Here is a 27,652-nt window from a genome sequence, read left to right as displayed (position 1 = left end):
ATGAGGTAAATTGGTAAATTCAATTAATATACTTACTGTAATTGAATTAAATCCACATACATCAGTTCGAAGAAGCTGATAGTAGCAAAAGATATTTATTTCGATATTTACCTACAAAGAATTCATGCAGATAACAAATAACCCCACGATCCTGAGCGTAGATTAAATTTTAAATTCTACTCCGTATCCATTATCCAGAGTTTTTAACTAAAGTTCTATGGAAAGATGAGTCACGTACTGTACGAATACGAATACTGAATGATCATAATAACCACTACTGATTACTTATTACTTATTTTCAATTAATGCGGAAGGGTTGGGTAATTAGCCCTTATTTTTTTATATATTATACTTAAAACTCTCAGTATAAGATTGATATGAATACTATTTAATATGTAATGATATGTACGTTAGACAAAGGGCACTACAAGACTAATATTAAATTATAAAATATGTCAGCCCTGAAAAATTATTCGCTTTTGACGTTTGAATTTGTCAATTCGCAGCGACCCTTCCAAAATATTCCGTTATTACACTAAAATTACCAATCAGGAAATAAGCACAGCTTTATCGGGACCCCGGAGACAAAAGGTCAAGGATTTACGAGATTCAATCGCCATGCTAATTCGATTCGTTGTTGTGCGTTCACAATGCGGAGTTGATTACCGGTCTCTTAAGGGCTATAATTGAATACTCAGCTGACCATTCATCAGGGCTGTGACGACACACCAGGTATTCGTAGGGTCGTGCGACGCGTGATAGGAAATTTACTGGAATATGCGGAATCTGTGGTATGGTATCGATAGAGTTGGTTCAATAGAATGTTCAGGGTTCATGTTCCAATATAAAGGGATAACTATTCAAAATAAGATGATATAAATAAACTTCATCCTTTGTCCAAAGTTGATTCGATTGTTAATAACATTTTCTATGGAGGAAATTTGGAAATAGTCTTTATATTTGTAATAATTAAAACAAAAATTGAAGCTTAACGTCACTCGCAAAAAATATAAGCATATTTGTTTAAGCTTCAGTAAATGCGAATACTACTACTGTTAAATTGCTTAGGAATCTTAAAAACATGATTCTAAGAAGACTTAATAAATAAATTGAATATACAGCGTGGTAAAAAAGTTCTGCATAAAATTCATATTTTCTTTAAACAATTTTTTTTTCGAAAAACGGTGAGACCCGTCGATTTTTATTTGATCCAGGGCACCTTGTTATGTGGAAAAATTTTTTTTTCGATAATCCACTTACGGCAGCGATGACATAATTTTTTTTTAAATGACAACGCATATTTTTTTCGTTCGAAATTGATGACAGTGATAATTATCTAAACAACGGTGTGAAAATTTCGATGTCTTACATAACAATTTTTTTTAGAAAAATGCACCTTAAGTTCTTGAATGCAATAATTTGCTGTTTACGGATCAAATGCCTTAGAAAAAAATTTATTCGGCAGAAAGCATTTCAGATAACTTAAGTTGCAACTGGTGTTATGTAATATTTGCGGAATTATTCATCAGATATTGTCAGGATCCTGATTAAACTGCAAAATTTAGAACCAAGTTCAACCGCACAAAATCCAAATAGTATGTAGCAAATTAAGGTCGACTTTTTGTCTTCGAGTTTGCCGATAAATTCCCCAAAAAAAAAAGATCCAAAGAAATGTTTACTTGAAAGGAGTAGATTACCTGAAATATTGAAGACTAAAAATCAGTACCGATTTAACATTCTTTGGTGAAATCGTTTAATTCGAAATGGCAAAACTTAGTGAACGCGAAAGAATTGATATTTTGAGGATGATTGGTTTCGGCGATAAGTTACGAACCCATCAAGAAGCTTGCCAATTATTTAATGCAACGTACCCTGACAGACCACCAATTACGCAATCTACGGTTAGTAGGGTACTGGCAAGGTTTGAGGAAACTGGTAGTGTGAAAGATGCTCCTCGTGCGGGTCGTCCTAGAGTAGATGATGAAACTAGATTGAATATCCTGGTGGAGCTCCAGGACAACCCTCATTCTAGTACAAGGTCGATTGCATTGAACAATGATATTTCACATGTAACTGTGGTGAACTTTCTCAAAAAAGAGAAATTTCACCCCTATAAGGGTCACTTGATACATGCATTGACTGAGGACGACCCAGACCGCCGTCTCCACTTTTGTGAAGATTTAATGCATCGATGTAACGGAGACCCCGACTTCCTCAAGAACATAATTTTTTCTGACGAGGCTACTTTTTATCTTAATGGATCGGTGCATCGACATAACTGCCGGTATTGGTCTCAGGAAAACCCGCACTGGGTGCAAGAAGTAGATCATCAGCACCCCCGAAAGGTGAACGTTTGGGCGGGAATAATAGGGCGTCGTATTTTAGGCCCGTATTTTTTCGAGGAAAATTTAACTGCTGCTCGCTATTTGGATTTCCTGCGGTTCGATTTGGTCCCAAGCTTAGCAGAGTTATTCCCGAACAACGAGGATCCTGATATTCCTGAGGAAAGAATTTGGTTTCAGCAGGATGGTGCACCGCCCCATTATGGAGTGCAAGTACGGGAGTACTTGAATAACACGTTTACTGGCCGGTGGATCGGGCGACGCGGAACAATCGAGTGGCCTCCGCGTTCGCCTGATTTAACACCTCTAGACTTTTTTTGTGGGGCTATTTGAAATCGCGTGTGTACACAAACAGACCAGGTGATTTGGAAGAACTTAAAAACCGTATTCGTTTTGAAATAAATCAAATCGACCCGGGAATGCTTGAACGAAGTGTAGACGGCGTTTACACACGCTTAGGACAATGCCAAATGGTACAGGGTGGGCAATTCGAACAATTTCGCTAGACTTACACAAACATTAGTGTAATTTTACTCGTTTGAAATGTAATTTTGTCAACTTTGTCCTTTTCGGAGCCATTAATAGTGTAAGTAGACAATTATCACTTATAAGAACTTAAGGTGCATTTTTCTAAAAAAAATTGTTATGTAAGACATCGAAATTTTCACACCGTTGTTTAGATAATTATCACTGTCATCAATTTCGAACGAAAAAAATATGCGTTGTCATTTAAAAAAAAATTATGTCATCGCTGCCGTAAGTGGATTATCGAAAAAAAAAATTTTCCACATAACAAGGTGCCCTGGATCAAATAAAAATCGACGGGTCTCACCGTTTTTCGAAAAAAAATTGTTTAACGAAAATATGAATTTTATGCAGAACTTTTTTACCACGCTGTATATCAATCCGGCAATAATCTTTAATAAAACACAAATACCATTTCTATGTTTTTAAATAATGTTTGGCGACGACCTAAAGAAAAGCACAAAATATAAAATACATCACACTTAGTAAGTTTTGAAAGGACGGTATATTTTTTTTTATTCAAAGTGAGATTTATTTTCCATGTAGTATACTCCCTGGGAAACACCCAAAAACCATGTGATAAATTAATGTTACGTGACACGATAACATCAATAGCTAACTCATTCCATCAGCGGATTAGATAAAAAATTAACACGATTTCGTAGGTAGGTATGTTATCCAGTAACTAGATTCTGTTTAAGTTGGCTTTTTATAGATCTTAATTTGATTTTATCTAAATTTTTAATTATTATGATTAGTATGGGTGAGTTGATTTTGTATTTGAGTTACGGATAATGGAAAAAATTATATAAAATGATTGTTACTATATTAGAAAGATACTTGATACAAAAAAGTGTTAGCATTATGTCACTAAGAATTCATACCTTTTTATCAATTTTATTAAAGTTGTTTAAAAAAAACTTTTGAAAATAAAACAAATTCCTTAAGACAACAAAGATAATAGGTAACAAATGGTTTTCAGATAATTCATACTTTACGGACTCTTTTGCCAAAAAACGCGTCTAAATAGAGATATCCAAAATTAAAAACATTATATTATCCTTGTAAATAGAGTTCTAAAATGTGAATATTAAAATAGAGATCAATAAATAGGATCAGCACAGAGATTACAAAAAAACGGAAATTTGATAAATTAAAAATTTACAAAGCTTAGGCAACTGCTGAAAAGAAGAGACATTACATGTAATATATTATGGCGAAAGATGTGTGTCACAGCATTAAATAGGTATTATCATTTGTATAATTTAAAAAAATCAATAAAATGCTAGCTATCATGGAATCGAAACAGACTTAAAAAATAGTATATTGTTCACCTAGCAGTAAAAGCAATACATTCCCGGTTTTCAGGGTCAGACGACTAAATGCATCTTGAAATTTTTAGTTGCATTTACAATATTATAGAGAAACTGATGTTCACGAGCAGGATTTTCATTCAGATTTTATAAAACGTAATACGCAACTATTTGGATATTTTATTAATACGCTCTCAAATAATAAATAGGAATAAATTTCCACGTCATTTTTTATTATGGAGATCTTCGTCAATAGCCCTCCTATAACTGTAAATTAAAAAATTGTATTATTAATAATATCAGAACGTTAAAAACTGTATTTACAATAAAATTAAGTAAGTAACAGAAAAAAAAAACAAGGTGATATATTCATTATATTATTATTATATTTTAATAAATTTACAAAATTATTCCTACTTGGTTTATGAATATTAAAAAATATGAAAAAACAAAAAAATTTCATAAGGTAGCCAGCCAACTTAACTATTTACATGTAAGACAACGCCGCCAGCTTTTCGTTTGCCTTCACTTTTAACAAAATATTTTAAAAACATATTGAATGTTTTTATAAAACAGGTTTATTCATCCGTCCTTTAAATTTGTCAATGTACTTATAATGTTTTCATAAAATTGAAGATCGGCACTAAGACTTTAAACTAGGCGATATCCGTTTTGGTTTGGGTGAATCGTATATCCACGGAGATTTTTGGCTTTTTGGCTTTCAAATATCACTAGAAATGAAAATTTTTCTATGCGCATAAAAAAAACGTGGGCTTAACTTTTGGCGGCACAATATGTTAAAAAAATTCGAAAAATGTCATATTTTTCTTCCTATTTAATTATGTATCTTTTCAAGAGTTTATTTTAGGCGAAAATGGAAGAGGCAAAAAATTTTTGTAATTAAATTTTTTACAAAACACGACTAGTTACAAATCGAATGATTCATGATTATTATGGTAAGAATCGAAAAAATCGCAAAAACGGGGTTAAACAACAATAATTTTTAGGGATTTTTTTGGGGCATTTAAATTAGGTATAGGACCTTTAAACTTGGCTCAAGAAAACTTCATGTTATCTAGAATCATCACACCAAATTTCATCAAAATCGGTTCGATAGATTTTGCATAATAATTTTGCAATCCAGATTTTGAAAAAAAAAATGCAAATTTTCAAAATTTCACACAGCAAAAACCAAGGCCCTTAGACACTTGAAAATTTTATCACATATAGAAGGGCTCTCAAGATATCAAACTTTTTTCGAAAAATTCGAATCCGTCAATTAGGAGAGCTCTGGCGCTTGTTTAAACATTGGTCGAATTTTTGTACTTATAAACAATTAGAATAACTTCGTGAATATTCCATCAAATCAAATTTTTTAAAGCAGGTTTTAAAAGTTCTTGGAAAGACGCTTCTATAAAAAAAAAACAGATCGATTGATCAATTAGTTACGTAGTTATAGCCGATTCAATTTCGAGCAGGCCGAAGCGACCGCGCTCTCTGCTTCCCTCACCACCACCACCCGTACGATTTTCATGAATTTCTCGCTTGCATAAATAACCTTAAACACGTTTTAAAGTAGGTTGCCAATGAAGAAAAGTATTGTAATCTTAGACCTGGTCAGTACTCGGAATACCAAAGGTATTTTTCGAAAAATTAGCCCGGATGTCCCAGTACATTTAGTGTAAATGATGGTTAAATTTGATCGGCTATAACTACGTAACCAACTTATCAATCGATCTGTTTTTTTTTTAAAGAAGCCTCTTTCCAAGAACTTTTAAAACCTGCTTTAAAAAATTTGATTTGATTGAATCACAAAGTTATTCTAATTGTTTATACGAGAAAGTACAAAAATTTAACCAATGTTTAAACAAGCGCCAGAACTCTCCTAATTGACGGATCCGAATTTTTCAAAAAAATTTTGAAAGCTTGAGTGCCCTTCTATATGTGATTAAATTTTCAAGTATTTAAGGGCCTTGATTTTAGCTGTGCAAAATTTTGAAAATTTGCAAATTTTTTTTTCAAAATCTGGATTGCAGAATTATTATGCAAAATCTATGGAACCGATTTTGATGAAATTTGGTGTGATCATTCTACATAACATGAACTTTTCTTGAGCCAAGTATGAAGGTCCTATACCCAACTTAAAGACCCCAAAAAAATCCCCAAAAAAGTAATGTTTCTTAACCCCATTTTTAGCGATTTTTTCGATTTTTACAATAATAATCATGATTCATTCGATTTGTAACTAATCATATTTCGTAAAATATAATTACAAACATTTTTTTCCTCTTCCATTTTCGCCTAAAATCAACTCATGAAAAGATACATAATTAAATAGGAAGAAAAATATGACATTTTTCGAATTTTTGTAACATATTGTGCCGCCAAAAGTTAAGCTTACGTTTTTTTATGCGCCTAGAAAAATTTTAATTTCTAGTGATATTTGAAAGCCAAAAAGCCAAAAATCTCCGTGGATATACGATTCACCCAAATATGACTTTTTGAAACAGATACCGTCTGGACTACTTTGCAATAGTACTTTTTCTATCGTCATCACTGATGAGTTGTTTAAGCGCTCCTGTGTCATCGTATTTCTAAGTCTTAATGCGCTTAAGACACAAAAAGTTTCTTTCTACCGACTACTACTTAAATACTTAATTAACTTAATTAATTACTTAATTAATTATTAATTACTTAATTAAGGGGAAATTTCGAAAATATTTTTAATACGTTTTGCTCCGTTTACTTGGTGGTCCAGTAATATTTTTCGCATAAATGAAAATATTTTTAAATTTTTTTTCGTTTCTTAATTCCAAAATACTTTGGCTAGTAATTTTAATTTGTTTAGAGCAGTAGTTTACGTCAATACGTTTTGAAAAAGGTATTTCAAGAGATAAAACAATATTGTGAAATAGTTCCATTATTAGGTACCTATCTAGGTATTTCATAATATAATAAGTATCTATTAAATTACGTTAAATTTAGTCTTACTTTGCTTTGTTATAAGAAAGTTGTTTTTTATTTACTTTAAATTAATACCTGCCTTGCCCTTATTCTTAAAGCCTTTGTACTATCCCTCACACTGACATCAGACACTACCCGCGTACTCTGCGACGCATACATTAACCTCGAACTAAAGCTACAAGACAGGTACAAACAAATTTGAGCCGGACTTAGTTCCCTCCTAAATCACATTATTTTAACCGTATGCGTGGAGGGGGAATTGTAGCATTTAGGCAAGTGTGACATACCTACAAGCAAAGAATTTCTGGCCTCACTGTGGTGGGGACTAGTGGGGAGTAACAGTATCCAATGGCGAGCAGCGAAACGGAGAGCGGCGAGATATTCAATATTTAAATAATTATTTTATACTGTTATGTTGATTTTTTATAAATGTAATAGGTTATTAGAAATTAGTCTACTTAACTGTTTATTTAAATTAGGTTAGGTAGAATTGTAGATATTAAAATATACGGTATGAGAACCAAATTTTACAATGGGGCCCGGCCTCTTTTGCTACATACGACGACGACGAGCCGCCACTGCTATGAGTGCTAAAATATATTGAAACATATTTAAAATGGACAGTGGTGATGAAGTTCAGGTTTATTACCAAACAAATCTAGGGAAAAGTACGAATTCGCTTAAAAACGTTTCAAGACTTATTGTCTTGAAAAAAAAATACGACCTCAAGATCCCAAAATGTTATGATTTATCTACAAAGTTGAAGTCATCTACGTTATGGTCAAATTACTCCATGTTGACAGCAACACTTAGAACAAAAGAAGACATTGATATATCAAAATAAATATTTGAAATTACGTGTTTTCCTGAGACGTCAAGGTGACAATTAAAACCAAAGAATTCGAAAGTTTTGTCAAACAAACAACACCAAATAATATATACATATGTACTTATCGAATAAAGTACGATTATTTGGTGTTGCTGGTGCATGTCGCCGTGATGAACTGTATTAATTACACTTCAATGATATAGATGATTTAGGATCAAAGCTTTTGATTAAAATACCGGACAATAAAACGAAAAAACCAAGATCATTTGTAATAACCGAAACCTATGCGCCACTGTATAGAAAATGTGTTACATGCACCCAGAAAATGTTGAAAGCAGCCGCTTTTTCCTTAAATATTCAAATGGGAAAGGTTGCAGGCAAGAAGCAGGAATACATCAGTCTGGTAAAATGTCTCAAATTTTTAAATTTGATCGTCGATCATCTGGGACCATTTTGGTTAATGTTGGGTCAGATCTAATTGCATTAAAGAGACATGGGGGATGGAAATCGTCAAACGTTGCCGAAGGATACATAGATGAATCTTTTACAAATAGACTAGACATAGAAGATAAAATATTTACTGTGAATATATTACACAGAGGAGTCATTGACATTCGTCCGCAGATAAGTTATTTCCAATATTCCTTGGAATAGTGCGATTGTCATGGACCATATAAGCTACCAAAGTAGACAATTAAATCAATGTCCTTGTTAAATAGTGTCGATTCCTAACACCCTATCAGTAGGTACATAGCTAAACAGAAATAAATTCTTGAAGTACAATTCAGTACGAACCTGTTTAGGTGTTTTATGAAGTGGTGGCAATTCGACGCATGTAGTCATTCTCTTAAATCTATGAACGTACGTATTTAACAGCATAAGCTTAGAATTTGCGTTATCTCCTTAAAGCTCGATATAACTAGTTGAGTAATGCTTACTTAGAAATATATATTATAATTTTTCTCTATTATCGCAGTAAACTTCGTTAATTTTCAAGAAAGCTGTTGTATAATTTGCAATTAGCTTAAGAAGTAACCGGTGCAGCGTATTTAATTGTGGAAAGTATACAGTATACACCGAGCTCTATCAGGGTCGATATAAAGTATAAAGAATGCGGCTCACTTTGCCAAAACGACTTTACCAGAAAAGTTAAAAAGTAGAATAAAATGCAGGCGATATAAATTATCTCAGACATATTACTTGAAATAAATATTAGCTAGAAAATAGTACCGTGCATTTGCTTTAAGGATTGAGTGGAGCATTTCTCAAAAATATGATGAATGCGTGCATTTATAAACACAATAATTAATAGCGCGCAGGATTAATGTTGTTACTATTATTTATCCTACGTAGTGTTTGTTTATAATTATTGTATTTTTATTTATGTTCTCTAAATGTAAATTCATTCTTGTGAGAAATATTTCACTTTCGCTGAAATTTTTATATAAGTCTGATGTAACTTTTATTTTATTTTAAACTTTGTCTACTGTTGGAAACACCAGAAATATTCTTTTATTTCATATGGGTGATATATCTAAAAATGTAGGAAATAAAATTGATTGTGTTCTTAAAGACATAAGTTAATCAGAAACTAAGTCAAATAAAAAAATATAAAATCGTTATCAAATAAATATCATTACTCTATCACTCCACTGACAAACTTTCCAAGATTTTTGTTGAAGATATAGGAATCATAAATAAGAATCTTTAATAAAGAAAAAATGTTGCCACAAGAACTGGAAGTAATTTTTTTTCTATTTCATTCATACCCGTATTCTGTAACCAATCAAATGTCATGTTTTGATTAATTTTGGACCAATCACGTATTATACCTATACAACCCATATTTTATGTCTTATAATTAGTCCAAAGTTGCTTCATTTGGAAGCTACAGGAATCTTACATTTTTTGAAACCAGTGGCACAGATATTGGAAGATACCTTCACAAAAAATTTCAGAATTTCGACTTCACTTGAGTGTTTTAAAAATTTGATAGTTCATTAGTACTTCATAGAAAATTGTACTTAATTTTATTTTAGCCCAAAAAAATTCAAAAACAATTCTAAAACTACCGGGTTCCTAAAATAGAAGCATAGATTTTTTATGGCAAATAGTTTTATATAAAACGTAATCATTAAAAGTCAGGAAAACTCCAATGCTGTAGAAAAGTTCAATTTCCTTCAGGACGAATTAAATAAATCGTTAATCCAGTTCCATATACCTAATACTAAAACTGAAGAAATGTAGTGTTTTAGTGGCAGATACTGTCAGAAAAGGGCAATTTCCATGTTTTTATTTAAAATTTTGTCTATGACATTATATTAAATTGTGTACACTTTTCGAATGTGATTTTTTCTACATGATGTTAGAAAAACCCTCTACTAGATTATTCACCTTACTTTCCAATTTTAGTCCCACGGTTACATGACTTGTAATTTATTGTTTTTTAATGATTTCTTTGATGTTTTGGTCATTTTTTCCTCAAGTTAATTAACTTCATTCCTTTACATTGTCGTTAACTTTATGAAACTAGTATTAGCATACTTTAATAAGCAATGAAACGGAGCGCGTTTGTTAAACAAATACCGGAATCATTAATTTCATAAAGTGCCGCCTTATTGAAATTTCCGTATACCCTCAAAGGCGCTGGTAATAGTAATTAAGGTTACTGAAGGCTGTTAAGAATAAATACTCGCCTAAATAGTGTGGGGATATAGACGCAGAAGCGCACGGTAACAATGCGCGATGCCTCCTATTGTCCTGTATCCTGTCTAAATTGAACTAGGCTATCGCAGATGATTTTGTTGGAAAATTGGTTAAAAATATCTATTAAGGTTGATTATTGGCTGTAATTCAATAATTAGCTAGGTATCTATTGTCTGACTATTTTAATTTGTTCAGGGCTGTTGTACACATGATATTCATTTACTAATTTACATCAGGATTATCTACAAAATAACGCTTTTGGTTAAGAATCGGGTGCCCCAAAATTCAAATATTTGAATTTTCCGCCATTCGTGTTACCAACAAAAAAATTAGATGGCGTGACAGCTCAGGGTTAATAAAAATAGAGCGCTACACGAAAGAACAATGCGTTTTGATTGCAATCAATAAATATTTTCTTTGGAATTCTATTTTATAAGGTGCTCAAAATGTTCACCATCTATCTCCTGACCTTAATGAATCCGCTGAACAAAATTTTGTATTGAATCTAAAAGGGTGTTGGGAAGAGTAGTGGAAACTTCATGCCTGAACCTTTCCTGCAACTAATCGATATTTTGCAACATATTTTTGTAGACTACATTTTTTATGTGACCCTATAGAAAAAAATTAAGCGGGGTCATATCGGAAAACCTAGCTGGCGATTCTATTGTTTCTTTACGCCTAATACATTTATTAAGAAAAGTTTCATCTACATAAGGTCGTACCACAAATCCAAAATATGAATAATATGCTCTTGCAAAAGTAATAAATGTCGTTCATAGTAGACCAGTGCTTAAGCCTTCAAAAATGGTAAAAAGTGAAAAAAAAAATTATAGTAGGATAAAGCCCATTGGAAAAGGAAGAAATGAAAGGAAAAATAATTTACGGGCGATCTGAGGTCGGGAAGGGGAAGGGGGTGAGTTTTTAAGGGTAAAAAACGGTTTCCCTTGATTTCCGGAAAAACTACAAGTCTTATGGAAAAAAGTTAAATGGCAAAGTTGTAAGTAATAAAAATATCTACAACTTTTGTATTTACACTTTTTTCACATAACCTCAAAATTTATCTGAAAAATTCAAATAACCAAGTTTTTGGTTTTTTATTTTTCTTTTACAAAAAAAAATTTTTCACGAAATTTGGTGAAAACTTACCTATTTATATCCCAAACACGCTGTAATTTTTTTGATTTGAAATATTTATTTTTTCACCCTATTTTTACTTAATATCGAAAAAGCACCCTAATTTTCAATCGAAAATTCTCACGTCAAAATATCTGCTTTTTTAAAAACGTCGGTGGGCTTTTTCTTCGTTGAAATCTCTACTTTCTGATGGTGTAAAAAAATATACTTTACTATGGTAAGTTTTCTCAGGAAATGCAAAGAAACGAAAAAAACTAGAATTCGAAAATTGTGTTCTAATCATTATGTACAATTTTGAGCTATTTATTAAAATTTACACTTTAATTACTCGAAAAACGTAAGATTCCATGTTACATTGATAAATAAAAAAATTACAAATCCATAAAACATAAAGATTGCAAAAAATACGCGAAAAAAGTTGATTTATTAAATTCTAATTACATTTATGTCATAGAAAATCTCACAATGTATAAATATACATGTAAATCGTACTATTGAATTTAGATACTTTATAATGATTGCGTTATTCATTATAATATTTTTAAAAACATGAATCTTGTTATTTATAAATATCTTATCTTGAATTCTAATCACTTATCCATTAGTTTTTGTCTGTTTGATGCCATTTCTTCATCGTGAGATTCGACAAACCTTCCCGATTCTAGTAGATCTTCGAAATCTTCAAGATAATCACCTTCTCTATGAAATACCTTTTGATGGGCTAAAATTTTCCGTAGGTCACTCAGGTATATAAGTTATCTTAAAATAGCAATAAATAGATCTACGTATATAATTTAAAGAAGATTGTACAACTTTCTCAAAATATTGTAGATTGTCTTATTAAATATTAACTTTATTAACTTATTTGGTTGTTAATTATAATGGTATATTTCGACTTGTAATTTTTTTGTTTATCAATGTAACGTGTGGAATCTTATGTTTTTTCGAGTAATTAAAGTGTAAATTTAAATAAATAGCTCAAAATTGTACATAATGATTTGAAAAAAATTTTCGGATTCTAGTTTTTTTCGTTTCTTTGCCTTTCCTGAGAAAACTTACCATAGTAATGTATATTTTTTTACACCATCAGAAAGTAGAGATTTCAACGAAGAAAAAACCCACCGACGTTTTTAAAAAAGCAGATATTTTGACGTGAGAATTTTCGATTGAAAATTAGGGTGCTCTTTCGATATTAAGTAAAAATAAGGTGAAAAAATAAAATTTCAAGTCAAAAAAATTACAGCATGTTTGGGACATAAATAGATAAGTTTTCACCAAATTTTGTGAAAAAAAATATTTTTTTGAAAAAGATAAATATAAAAAACCAAAAACTTGGTTATTAGAATTTTTCACATAAATTTTGAGGTTATGTGAAAAAAGTGTAAATACAAAAGTTGTAGATCTTTTTATTACCTACAACTTTGCCATTTAGTTTTTTTCCGTAAGACTTGTAGTTTTTCCGGAAATCAAGGGAAACCGTTTTTTACCCTTAAAAACTCACCCCTTCCCCTTCCCGACCTCAGATCGCCCGTAAATTATTTTTCCTTTAATTTCTTTTATATTCTCTTTCTTTTCCTACTGGGTTTCATCCTACTATAATTTTTTTTGGTTTCAAAAATTATCGACATCTGGTCTATAGGTCAAATTTCCGTTTATAAAATAGGGTTCTATGACGTATCCACCAATAATGCCACACCACTCATTTACTTTCTATGATCGTTGGGCCCTCCATCCAATGTGGATTTTGGTCTGACCAATATCTACTGTTGTGTCGGTTTACATGCCCGTTTAAACGAAATATAGATCCATTAGAAAACAGTATGTGGGTGAAGTTGACATTTTCGTTTAATTTATCTTCACTCAATTTGTGCAACAAATGAATTTTATACAGACTTAATTTTTTCCGTTTGCTAATTTTTTGAATGGAATATCGACTCATGTTATGATTTAAGCCCCCTGTTGTGTGAATTATTGGATTTTCCATCACATCTAACACCACATTCAAAGAATTTTCTTCATTTGTAACGCTTACTGGTCTTCCACTTTTTCGTCGATCTGTAACACCTCCACATTCCTGAAAACGCTGCAATGTTTCTAAAACGGTTGATTTAGAAATACGTTCCCAATCGCAATGTAATTCATGAAAAATATCCACTACTTCCTCACAACCATATCTATCACCATATTCTATGATTATTAAAATTTCAATACGCTCGGTTTCACTTTAACGTGCCATTTTGCGAAAATTATTCACACAAAATATATTTTTGATATGTGTTGTCAAGATAATCACTATTAGACAAAAGAATGACGCGGCGTTGTTATGTAGCTAGAAACTTTAGAAGGTAACTTGATGGACTATAAACTTAATTGACTAAAATATTTTTGTACATAATTTAAAGAAAATGATTTTCAAAATTCTATATCTCGAAAACAGTTTAGGTAAATGACGTGCTATATGAATTTTGTTTAGAATTTCGAGAATAATTGAAATATATAGGGTGTTCCATTAAAGAAAAATCAACTTTGGTTCATCATGACTTTTTCTTTATTGTTATAGATTTAAAAAAAACCTAAAAAGTTTGTATCTTATGATTTTTCGATAGCTATCTTACTTTAGGATAAAGTCGAGCGTTTCCATACATATCAGTGACTCTGTATACAGGGTGTAAGAAGTTTTACTGTCATTACTTCAGCATGAGATAGAGTAATAAATGAACATAAAAGTTGTATATTACAGGGGCGTAAGATAGATTTCAAAATACAGCGAGTATTAATATTGGGGTTTCATCACAACGCTTAACCTAACGCTACACAGCTGATGGATACCACGCGTGTACGCGGCAGACTTGTCCTACAGAAGAAATGTAAACAACCATTATTGTGAAACATTTAGTAAATTTCAAGACAATTATTTTCCAATTTTTAAATAAATAAAATAAAATGTGTATCGATTTTGTAGTACGAAGATAGTGTTGTGCTTAAATTTTAGCTCGAATTTTAGTAATTATGAATCTCTTAAAACAGGAACTTAACTTTTAATCAAATTATGAATTTGAAAAATGTAAAGTACCCAAAGATTCACGTCGTCCAAATAATCATACGTATTAAAAATAATTTAGGTACTTACCAAAAACCAAAATTCAGTAATTTTTAAACGCACAAGTACAAAACAAGCTACAACATTATGCTCAAAATGTCCACCACCATTTTCGATGCACGCACAATACCTTCGAATCCAATTTTCGCCCACTCGCTGGAAAATACCTCAAGAAAAGAATATAGTGGTACGCAAAAAACACTCAGACACGGTACAATTCCAGATACCAACAGAATTGCGTATTGCTGGACAGCCGACAACTTAGTACCTCGTGTAATCCGCCGCACCGTTGTCACATTTTTCGATATGAATTTTATCGAATTTTAAATTATTACAATGCTAATTATTTTTTAGAATTTATTAATTAGTATTTTATGGTATTCTATGCACGCAGTTATGTCAAGATTCCTTAATTAATCGAACTTTTGTACATCAAGCTGGAGATCTTGATAATTATTTTTTTTTTCTCGGAAAAGGTTGAGTTTAGGACCCATGTCATATATTTTTTTTTGTTTATTTTAACGTATTCTATTGTCGTATCGTTAAAATTAAGGCAGTCAAACTTCTAATACCCTGTATAAAATTTGTATTCATATTAGCAATCGTCAAGCTCAATAAACCATTTTATATCATATAATAGATAACAACAACCAAAAAATTGCTAAAAATAATTAGACAAACATATCCAGTAGAACAAATACTAAAACTGATGTAATATATTAAAATTAATGTTGAATATTTGCCTACGCTCCTACAGAGAATGTATATTTATTAAATTGTGTCTTTTTTCAGCACGATAAGACCTTTCCTTACTAATGAATAATAAAAAAATGAAAGAACACCGGAAAAGATCAAGCAGTTATATCCGGAGACCACATTAAAGTTGTAAAAAGTTTACCAAACAGGAAATAATGTAAAAAATGAAAATATACGAAGCGGTCTGCAATGCGTTGAATAAAATGCGTCGCAGAAAAGGCATAACGAGCAGAGAAACAAAAGAAAAGTTTATAAAATTCATTTTTCTGTGCCATAAAAAATGTCATTATAATATTGACAAATGGTTTTCTACGTAAAAGTTTACTAAACTTCTGGATCATTTGGGTAGGTACAAAAATATGTGTCTCTACTTCCATTAAGTAGGTATACAAGCAAATAATTAATTTTTCTTTAATTGTGTTTTAATAACACAAATACAAATACACAAAATTTTGACTAGGTTTTAATAAGTCAAAACTATCACCATTTTAAAGTTATTTCAAACACAATTTTGTTCCAGTGCAATTGCTGGAAATTATTTCTGTAAATAAGAAAAAAAGAATTAATTATTTTTTTGTGATTTTGTCTATAATACAGTGCTTTCATGATGAACGGAACTTTGTTTAAAATTCAGGTAGTTGTTTTGTGGAAAAATGTTCGGACCCGTCGATTAGCATTTTTAGTTGCGGATTTTTTGACGATGTCTCAAGAAGAGCATACGCAGTCATCATTGATTTTTTTTAATGGAACACCCTCTATATTATACCATATTTGGATTGTATGATAAATTCTGAGCACTTTTTGTATAACACCATATTTCTAAAATCATCGGTTTACGTAATAATGACGTTTGAAATGTGATATATGGAAAAAAATTAATGTCTAATCATAAAGCATTATTTAAATAACTTTATAATAAATGTTCAATGTTTTGTCTGTTTACTTCAATGCTTTTTTGTAGTCGAAGGATTGTTTCCCGTTGAACGTTTTCAATTACCTCTGCTGGAATAAGTCTTATTTCCTTTCGTATTATCTGTTTCAGATCGTCAAGATTATTTGGTCTATTCATATAAACTTCAGATTTCAAATAACCCCATAAGAAGAAATCTAAAGGTGTTACGTCCGATGACCTTGGTGGCCACTCAATAAGACTTCTGCGTCCAATCCATTATTAGGGAAAGTTATGTCAAGAAATTGTCGAACAGCAATAATTACAAAATGAGGAGGTGCCCCATCGTGTTGGAACCATATGTCATTGTGAGTTACATCTGGATCTTGTGGATTAGGAATAAAGAGTGAAAGTCCAAGCAGTGTTCTCCATTTAAATCTTCTTCAAAGAAATAAGGTCCAAGAATTCGGCTACAGGTCGACCAGGATGAATTACATTAAATAAATTACACACTTCTTGTTGAGTACGCACTCTGTCTCCAAAGCCAATCATCATAAATACGTCAATACGTTCTTTGTCAGATCAAGAGATTTTTAAAATGAAACGTAAAACTGACAAAATGACACTGACAAACTAAACGCCGGTGACAGTTTGGTTTTTATTGCCGCAAAATACTACACCAAAATGGGTTAGGGGTCAAGGAATGACAAACGATTAATACGAATAAAATTGTTTTGTTTAAGATAAAATTTGGCAGGCCAGGTTGTTTTTGTTGGCTTTTAAAAAAATGTTTAAAGTTGTTCAATTTAAATATTTTATTTAATTACGAAAACTGCTGATTTTAGAGATTTGATATGTTATACGAAAAAAAATTCAGATGTTACCGTACAATTAAAAAATGGCTTAATATACAGGGTGTTCCATTAAATAAATCAATGATGACTGCGTATGTTCTTCTTGAGACACCCTGTATACAATTTTATAATATCAAAAAATCCGCAATTAAAATACTAATCGACAGGTCAGAGCGTTTTTCCACAAAATAATTACCTGAATTTTAAACGAACTTGTTCTTTTCATCATAAACGCACTGTATGTTTATTTATTACACTCAAGTTCCTATGTCCCCACAAGTAAAAGCTGGACAATTTCACATGTTTTGACAAACACTTAGTATGTCTTCACACAATTCCTGGAACATATTTTCAACAGATAGAGCATATCACCTTATTTTATTACTCTACTTTCAATAATAAAAAAGATATGGAGGAAATAAGAAAAGTAAAGTTTTCAGTGTTTGCAAATTATTTCAGAAACGGTTCAGCATATCTCCAATTTCTCTCCAGAATCCAAATGACCATGAAAATATGCAACTTTTTTGTAACTTAACTAGCCGTATATACCTTCTATTCTAATTCAGGAGATATTAATGGTATACAGCTTAAAACTGACCACCGTGTATATTATAAATTCAAATATTATATGCAACTCAGAATTTATTTTTAAATATCATTATTGCTTCATTATTTTCGTTGTTCCTTCACCTTTAATTATATATACAAACATAGTTTTACAATAAATCACTTTATGTAAGGTCTTTCCGAAGTCAGTTGAACATATATAAAAACGCCTAGCTATAAAATTTAAAGAGTTTCATAGGCGTCCTTAAATAATAATAATAATAATAAAAATTTATATATTATTTGTAGAAAATTTCAATTATATGTTCATTTGGCCAACAATATATTTTAATTATTTATGTTCTCAATTTTCTTTATATAAATTATAAATTGTTCACCGAATTACTTCTCTAATCATGTCTTCGATATTTTTAAATTTTTGTTTTCGCTTTCTCTTTACGCAATGATCTATAACACCTTGTTTAATAACACGAAAAATTATGGACACTGAAACTGAAGTTAATATTTGAATTCTATTTATAATTTCATTATCTGATTTTTAATTTTCTTCCTTTTTTAAGCAATCGTAAATATTTAAAATGAGACACTTACATTAAACATGTAAATCTTTATTTTTAAATTCTAAATCTGTTTCATCTATAACCGGTTATACTAATTCAATATTGTCTGGTGGTATTTCGTTTTGTTCCGTATCAAAAGGTCTCCAAAATGCCATGTAATAATATTAGTAAACAATATCCCTCTTTTTTCTCCATTTCGCAATTGTAATATGAATGATTAATATAAGGTGCTTATAATAAATTAAAATTACCTGAATCACACCAAATTCCGCATTGCTGCACTGCACTGCTAGGCAATTTGATGACAACTGAAATGTGTGGCCGGCCGCCCAGTGAGGCTTTGTTTGTTCGCCGTTTGCCCACGCGCGTATTCTTTAACTGGGCGACCAGACCTGTATATGGGTATGACTAAATAAATATGGGCACAAGTTTTTCAAATATTTCAATGCCGAGTTGCTGTGTAGCGACCGAACCTGGTACCTAGATCTTTGGTCTTCAATTGAGAAAGACTATAACCTGTAAATCTGTCAATATTGTGAGTTTGCAGATTATTTTGCAGATGAATATTTTGCACACAATGTGATTGTGAATTGACATTTTCAATTATTGCAAATCCACAATTGGTTTCTGGCAATAAGTAAATATAATGGTACTCTTAATCATTTTCGCATTGTATCCAAAACTGAAAGATACTGCGAGAATGATATAAAACAGATTTATGTGTGAATATGCGAATGCAACTTCATATACAATTCTGCTTTAACGTACATTTGTATGCATGTAAATATTTATAAACTTTTTATTAAATTACCGATGGCTTTGATCAAACAATGAACATGAAATACGTTCCCAAATTCGTCACCCAGTTTTTATTGCATTCGCATTGTGTTTTATGATTAATTGTTCCGTCTGACAGAATATTTTGGTTTCAATATTTCTTGATTAGTTTTACAAATAATTATATTCATTCAGCTCATTTTTCACTAGGCTTGACGGCCTTCGCATTTCGAGTGTTGATTGATGGTGTACATAAATTTTTATATATAGTCCGATTGTGATTTTACATGCCAATATTAATTCCCAGAATTACGGTAAAAATTCGTTATCTAGATTTTCGATGAGTCAGCAAACTGAATAGTTGAAACAAATATCGGTAGTTAAATACACTAAAGTAAAAATAATTTTCATTTGTTTCACAATGTTTCACAAATAAAGTGAAAGATTCGATCTCAAGTTTATTATTTTTTAAAAGTATGGCGAGTTCCAATTTCTTTTACCAAAATTATTATGTATGGAAAACAGGATGAAAGTTATTTAATATTATAATATTAATTATTCTTATGGATAGATAATTACCACATATTTGGGTGTACAGAATTTGAAATACATAAAAGAATTGGAAATTGCACATAAGGGTGGACAAAAGAATATTTCGACTCTCCAGGAACATCATCAACTTCATTTTTTTAAATACTACCATTTTTTGCAAGCCTTCATGACCCCCAGTACTGTACTGCCTCAGCCCGAACCTGATTCAAACATTTTGTATCGAAAAATTCACCTTCAATGTATTTGTTCCAAATTTATCTAATTTTTTTTTTATTTCTATGTATATTGAATTATCGTACACTCTAAGTGTCATTAGACCCTGTGAAATCCATCTAGTTATTTAAACTATTACCATCACACGTTACAAGAAAACATTATTAGAGTTTTAATCTCGTGCTCATAGTTATTTTTAATTTTCTCAAGTGCTCAAAATTCAAACAAATTTAGATCTATTTTTCCGGATATTCATACCAATACATCTGGCATGCTCTTTCACAATTGCGGTTATAGGTGGGATGTTTCACGTCAAGCGGATCACCGACCGGGACAAAAATTGCGTGGAACGATCGAGACGTGTAAGGGATCAAAATGTTCGTCTAGTAAGAGGCTTTCAAACGCAGAGTGGTACTTTTCAAAAATCCAAAATGGCGGACCCAATATGGCGGCCGGAAGCTGGAGAAAACCAGAGTGTACGGAAAAAAATTCGCAACCAATCGGGTCATTTTTTAGCTCAAATTGTTGTTGAGGGACACCTCTTAAAAGCAGGTGTGGTTGGATGAAAAAATCCAAAATGGCGGTAAAAAAACCGATTTGGTGCTGAATTTTTAAAAATTAACCAATTTACACCAAACTTGGTATACGAGAGTTTTTGAGGTCGCTGATTACGATTCCGAGGTCAGATTTGCAAAATCCAAGATGGCGGATCCATGATGGCGGACGAAATTTCGGAAAATCGAACGATTACCACCAACCAAATTTGGTATATGAGGATTTTTGGAGTCGCTCATCATGTATCTTAGGTTGGATTTGCAAAATTTAAGATGGCGGATCGAATATAATGAAATATTTTATCCGCCATACTGGATTCGTCATTTTTTAACGACCTCGAAAAAAACCCCCATATACCAGATTTGGTGGAAATCGGTTGATTTTCCGAGATTTCGTCCGCCATCTTGAATTTTGCAAATCTGACCTCGGATTCGTAATCAGCGACCTCAAAAACCCCCGTATACCAAGTTTGGTGTAAATCGGTAATTTTTTTAAAATTCAGTTACCAAATTTTTTGACCGCCATGTTGGATCAGCCATTTTGGATTTTTTCATCCATCCAGCTGTTAAGAGGTGCCCCTCAACTACAATTTGAGCTAAAAAATGACCCGATTGGTTGCGAATTTTTTTTTTCACAACCCTTTTTCGCCGTACACTCAGGTTTTCTCCAGCTTCCGGCCGCCATATTGGGTCCGCCATTTTTTTATTCTAATATCATGAATAACCTTCCTATTAAATAAGAAGGATATTTTTTACATTTTACCTTTGTTTTAGGTATGTGGTTTTCAAATGCCAAATATAAGATTATATAAAACCTTTTGCAAGCTCGGTTGACATAATTGCACTCTTCTAATAATATTATTGTATAAGTTAATGTAGAAAATATTATAGTTTATCAATTTAACAATATGGGTGTAGAAATAGTCACTCAAAAATTTGTGAGAGTTTTTTGCCTAACTAACATTGGGAAACTCGCAAAAATTACATACAGATCTAATAGCGTTATTTGTGAAACAAGCATTATCAAAGTGCATAATACAGTGTATCAGGAAATGAATGGGACATATTGCAAGAGTAGCTTCCTTGGGTGAAAATTAACATTAGTGTGATTTTGTTTTCTAAAAAATTCTCGACCTTCAAAAATTTTCCTTTACTTCGTTATTTTAAGATATTTCAGTGAAGTTTGATATGGAGGAGTATTTGAGGTAGCCGAACATTAATATAAGCTTATTTTTGTACCTAAAACATATAGGTCCCTAAAAATATCTTAAAACGTTTTGCTTTTTTATGAAATGTTATTTATTGTAGGTAGAGATTTTATGAAAATGCAAGTGTTTTATGAAACCTTACTCTGTTTGTTCTAATACTTGTTGTCTAAAAGGTAACATCTAGAGAAATATGGGAAACCCTCAAGCATCTGTGATTTTAAAAAGTTGCCATCGTAAAACACAAAGTAATTAATTCTTCAGCTTTAATTGGCTATAGAAATTATGTGACTTTCCCAACGCTCCAGTTGACAGTCTCCTGAAAGACGATTCTTTCATAAATCAGAAATTTATATAAAGTTATAAGCGATGGCAACTTACAAAGCCATAATAAGTTATGAAGCGAACAATCACAGTTAATAAATTACAATCAAGGGAGAGCGCTTTGTATGGGAATTGGGACTTTAAGATTGAATAGATTTCTGCTAACCCAAAAAACTGCTAGGTCGGCTTAAGCGTTGAATAGTATCGAAAAGCAAGAAAATCGCGAAATATCCTATTCTAGCTAAATCTTAGATCATTTAGCTGGAATTACTGAGTAATCATAAACTAAAAGAGAGCAATATTTAACATCAAATCAACAAGAATTAGCGATCTGTTGGTCGTAAAAGTACCATAGTATCACAAAAAATAAAAAACTGGAAGAAAAACATTCAATTTAAGATACTATTTCAGCATTTTGATTATGCTTTTTATATACTAATACATATATCTATCGAATTTATTTAAATATATAATACTATAAATAATTATATATTTTTGTGTTTTATTTATTATAATTTAGTTTTGTTTGTTCTGTGTAGTTTGTTTAATAAATAATGTTAGGCGCCAATTTATAGTATTATAAAGATTTATTTAAAGTGAAATATATTTAAAATATTAAATTTAGAATTTTCCTATAATATTCTTAAAAAAATATATCACAATAAATTATGTTCTATATTTACCAAGCCAGCTTTTTTTATACGTCACTTAATTTGATTTTGAATCTTTAAATGTAAATTTATTCATTATGTAATTTTTTTTAATTATTCTCAAATTATAATTTAATTATATTTAAAAAATAATAATAATTTTAATGACAACTACACTACTACTTAGTGTACTTTCTGTAAATTATATAATAAAATTTTTATAGAGCAAGTTGATATCTCAGTAGTCGGTTCTAAAGCTTTTTGAAATTAATTATGAAGAAAATATTTATATGTAATTAACTTTGTTTCTTTGCCTTTGTTAAAAAAAATAAAATAGTAATGTTTTAATTGAGTTTGAAATTCGTATATTATAATAACAGGTTACAAATTTATAAAATCCTTCCTAATTCCCTATCTAACCTGAGCTAAATTATTGCTAATTTCTTATTCTATAAAGTTATAGTTTCTTATTACCTATACTACACTTTTGTTGTCATTTTGTCTATGTTTTCCTCACTAGTAATGTCCTTTCTGTAATATCTCTCTTATCTCTTCTTTCACTCGAACTCTCCTCTATTTTGTCTTGTTCTTCTTCTGTGTCCTACTCCACTCCGTTGGCTGCCACTGTCTGAATCATTTCCCTGGCTCGTACTGCCCCTTTCCTTTTCTAAATGGTAACGACAATTCAAAATAATGTTTTACTAACCTGACAGTATTATGAGTATATTGAATTATCTGTCAGTTTAGACTTCACCCCAATTTCCTTTCTGCCAAATAACTTATTTCCTATTTCCTGACTCTCACTGTTCTCTTCTTTCTTTATTGTTTTTTAAATGTCCCACAATAACTTTGTGCTTGATTACTTTCCTTTAATACTCTTCTTCTCCTCAACACTTGTTTTTTTCTTGGTAGTTCATATGATTTTATTTTAATCTTCTGTATTTTATTGCACTTCTTATTTTAAACTTCTTTTAATTGCAATGATTTGTTATGTCTTCTAATTCCTCTTTTTACTTCTTGATTCTCTTGACTATTTATTTCTGTCTCCTTGATCACCACTTTTTTCTATAATTTTTTTTCACCGCACTCTTATATCTAATTACAATGTTTATTAATATATTGTTTTCAATCTCAACCAATCAGATTAATTTATAATTTATACATTTTTAATTTAACATTTTTAATACTATTTTATTATTTTTTTAACTACATTACATTATTTGTGGACACTTTTTATTCCTTTATACTGAGATTTCATTCTAATTTTCACATCATTATACACTGTCATTTTTCATCCCGCTGTCACCCAAATTATCCTTACCATTCTGTCACCATATATCTAATATGTCATTACTTGTATTTTAACTTAACTTCTATTAGATTTTATTATTAAAACTCTTAATTCAATTTCTACCTGTTACAATATATCTATCGAATTTATTTATTTGAATATACTTATTTTGTGAAATAGAAGCCACTTTTTGTGTAAATGTTAATATACTTATCCAGATTAATTAAATAGTATGAAAAAAACTAGACATAATATTCATAACAACTTTCGAACTGTTACATACACAGAGCTCGTAAAGTTTGGAATAAATTCGAAATATCGTTATTGAAGGGTTTTGACATGAAATCCTCGGACACGTCAACTTTAGTTTATAAAATGTCACTTTTTTCAGCCATCGACTTTTATTTTGTTTCGTTTGTTTTTGATGTATGACGTCATCGGCAATTTTTTTAAATGGCAGCCCATATTTTTTTCCACGGATTTCGATAGAGCACATTTTTCTGAGTACGAATATGTCAGAAACGTATGACCTTCAAGATGGAAGTTTTCGAGATATTCGGTTCCAAAGTTTCAAGAATACATTATACAAGCGATGACAAAATACTAATCATTTATCAAGGAACCGCTGGAAAAATTACAGTTTTGATAGTTGAAGTTTGTCCTCGCAAGTTTGTGTTTTATTTTAAGTTGATTAATCATTATTCTATCAGAATTCATTTTATTTGAAAATGGTCCGTCGTTTGAGTGAAAGGGAAAGAATCGAAATTTTTATGATCAGTTACGGAGCATGAATATTATGTCAAAAACGTACGACCTTCAAGATGGAAGTTTTCGAGATAATAGACAGTTTAAAACACAAACTTGCGAGAACAAACTTCAACTATCAAAACTGTAATTTTTCCAGCGCTTCCTTGATAAATGATTAGTATTTTGTCATCGCTTGTATAATGCATTCTTGAAACTTTGGAACCGAATATCTCGAAAACTTCCATCTTGAAGGTCATGCGTTTTTGACATATTCGTACTCAGAAAAATGTGCTCTATCGAAATCCGTGGAAAAAAATATGGGTTGCCATTTAAAAAAATTGCCGATGACGTCATAGATCAAAAACAAACAAAACAAAAAAAAAGTCGATTGCTAAAAAAAGTGACATTTTATAAACTAAAGTTGACGTGTCCGAGCATTTTCTGTCAAAACCCTTCAGTAACGATTTTTCGAATTTATTCCAAACTTTACGAGCTCAGTGTATTATACAAAATATAGGTAACCCATATAAAATATGATATAATATGAATTACATTGTTTTAACGGACTTAGATATACCGAGTGTTCCCTTTAAGACTTTATATGCCTATTTAGCAGCTAATGCAACAAAATTTGCTATACAGGTACAAAATGACGAGTAAAATCATCTGATGGTAATACAAATTTTTATACAGAGGAAATCGATTTACTTTCGATTTTTTAAGAGTAAACTACGTTAAAATTTATGTTCAAATTTAAATATACTTAATTCTGTATACATGCTGATAAAAAAATATATAAAAATGTGAAATTTATTACAAAAACTCCTTACAAAAATCAATTATGAATGATAATGTTTGTTGCATTTTAATTACATTTCTTGCCGAATACAATAATAGCAATTAAGTATCAAGAGTTGGTTGCTTTTTCCATTACTGCAGTGACACTAAGATTAATAATAATTAGACATCGGTAACATTGTGGTGACAGGCAAGTGAACAAACTGTAGTAACATATATTAAGCTAGTAAGCGGCAATACGCGTCGTAGTAGCAGATCTGTGGTCGAGCTGTGTGCCGCTCTATGTTCACAGTACGCTATGCTACTGACTGCCATAAAATATGTGCCATACACTCGACCAATCAAAGCGTCAAACTCACTTCACTCACGCACAAACAACAATGAAATGTGGCCAACGTGCCTCAGCAAAAAACCTGGATTATTTACCAGCGGAAAAAGCTATTTTACAAAAAAGCTATACTTATCTTGGGCCAAAGTTTTATAACTTGTTACCCTCGCATCTCAAAGTCCTCAATTCCATAACACTATTTAAGAGTAAGGTAAAACTGTGGATTCACAATCTACCTAGGTTGCGTATACACGATTATATTAAAAACATTTATTAAAATATACTTAGCATGTCTAATTCGTAAATTATAATTTAGTTAATGTGTCGATGTATGAATATATACTTATTATTAATATTATTACTTAACCACGCACAAGGCAATGCCTTCTGTGGACTAGTATTTGTTTGCCTTGTTTCATGTATATTGATGTGTTTCTTATTTCCTATGTATTATTGTTAAGAATTTGTATTTATTGTTGTATGTTGTGAGTTATTGTGGCAAATAAATTATTATTATTATTATTTTAGACCGATGCGATAGGGCAGGCATTAGGATGCCGCTACATACGTATCGAATAAATTGAACGATGCGAAGCTTGAGATTAGACATAATGACGCGAGACGTTTCATACTATTAAGCAAATATATCCTTATAATGTAAAGAAGGCAACGGTTCTGTCACTTTTTTTTAATAAAATTACATAAAATAGAATCCGGTCTACAATCAACCCTGTGCCACATTGTAGCCGCCCTAACATTTCCTATCCCTATTAATAATATATTCATTAGGCAATTTTTAATCTCAAAATAAATGTACGGGTGTAAAACAAGTAGTAGTAGATCTTTAAATTTTGATATAGTTTTTATCAGGACGTATTCAGAATTAAGCGCATTTTATTTTATTTTTTTTTTATTTATTCTTTAGCAACCTATATGACATAGCAACTCGATATTTCAAGAATTATTGGGAATTCGAGGAAGGTGAATATAATCATTTCTTCTTAAAATTAATCATATAATCCATATGCGAGGTATCTCGATTATCTTGGGGGGGGGGGGGGGGCACCCTGTATTTATGGTAATGTAGAGTAATTTATAATCCCTGATTCATTCTCAAAATTCCTGTATATCAGTATTTGATCACTATGAATTCCTGAAAAATTAAACTGACCGAAGATTCCGAGGATTTGTTTGTTTATAAGATACGTAAATATTTTATATCATGTTATTTCGCAGTTTTTGAACGACCTTCTTTTCAATTATCCAAATGTGACAAATTACTGGTTTCTCTTGTTTCAACTTGACAAGATGTCATCTTTTCCAAATAAAGAAAGTTGCGGCTTCTGAGAATTTATCACATTCAAAAGCTCAGAATGTAATATGCGGTTGGAGGCGTACGAGGAGATTCGTCAAGTTGTATTAATTTTATACAACGTCGACCAAACTGATAAGACTATTGTTCAGAGGGCGCCTTATTTCACGCAGGTGAGTTCACGGATTTACTCATACTTGGCCCATATGTGGAGAGGGACAAGTTAATAGAAAATTCATATTTAGATATAGGTTGTTTCCTGATTTAGAACTGAAGAATGTCTTCTTTTCCATTCAAATAATTCATATACTGTTATAAAACAGAGAAAATAATATCTTGAATAAAAAAGTCAGACCTAGACA

This window comes from Anoplophora glabripennis, unplaced genomic scaffold (genome assembly GCF_000390285.2).
Source record: "Anoplophora glabripennis isolate ALB-LARVAE unplaced genomic scaffold, Agla_2.0 scaffold110, whole genome shotgun sequence".
Classification (NCBI taxonomy): Eukaryota; Metazoa; Arthropoda; class Insecta; order Coleoptera; family Cerambycidae; genus Anoplophora; species Anoplophora glabripennis.
This window is presented reverse-complemented; position numbering follows the sequence as displayed.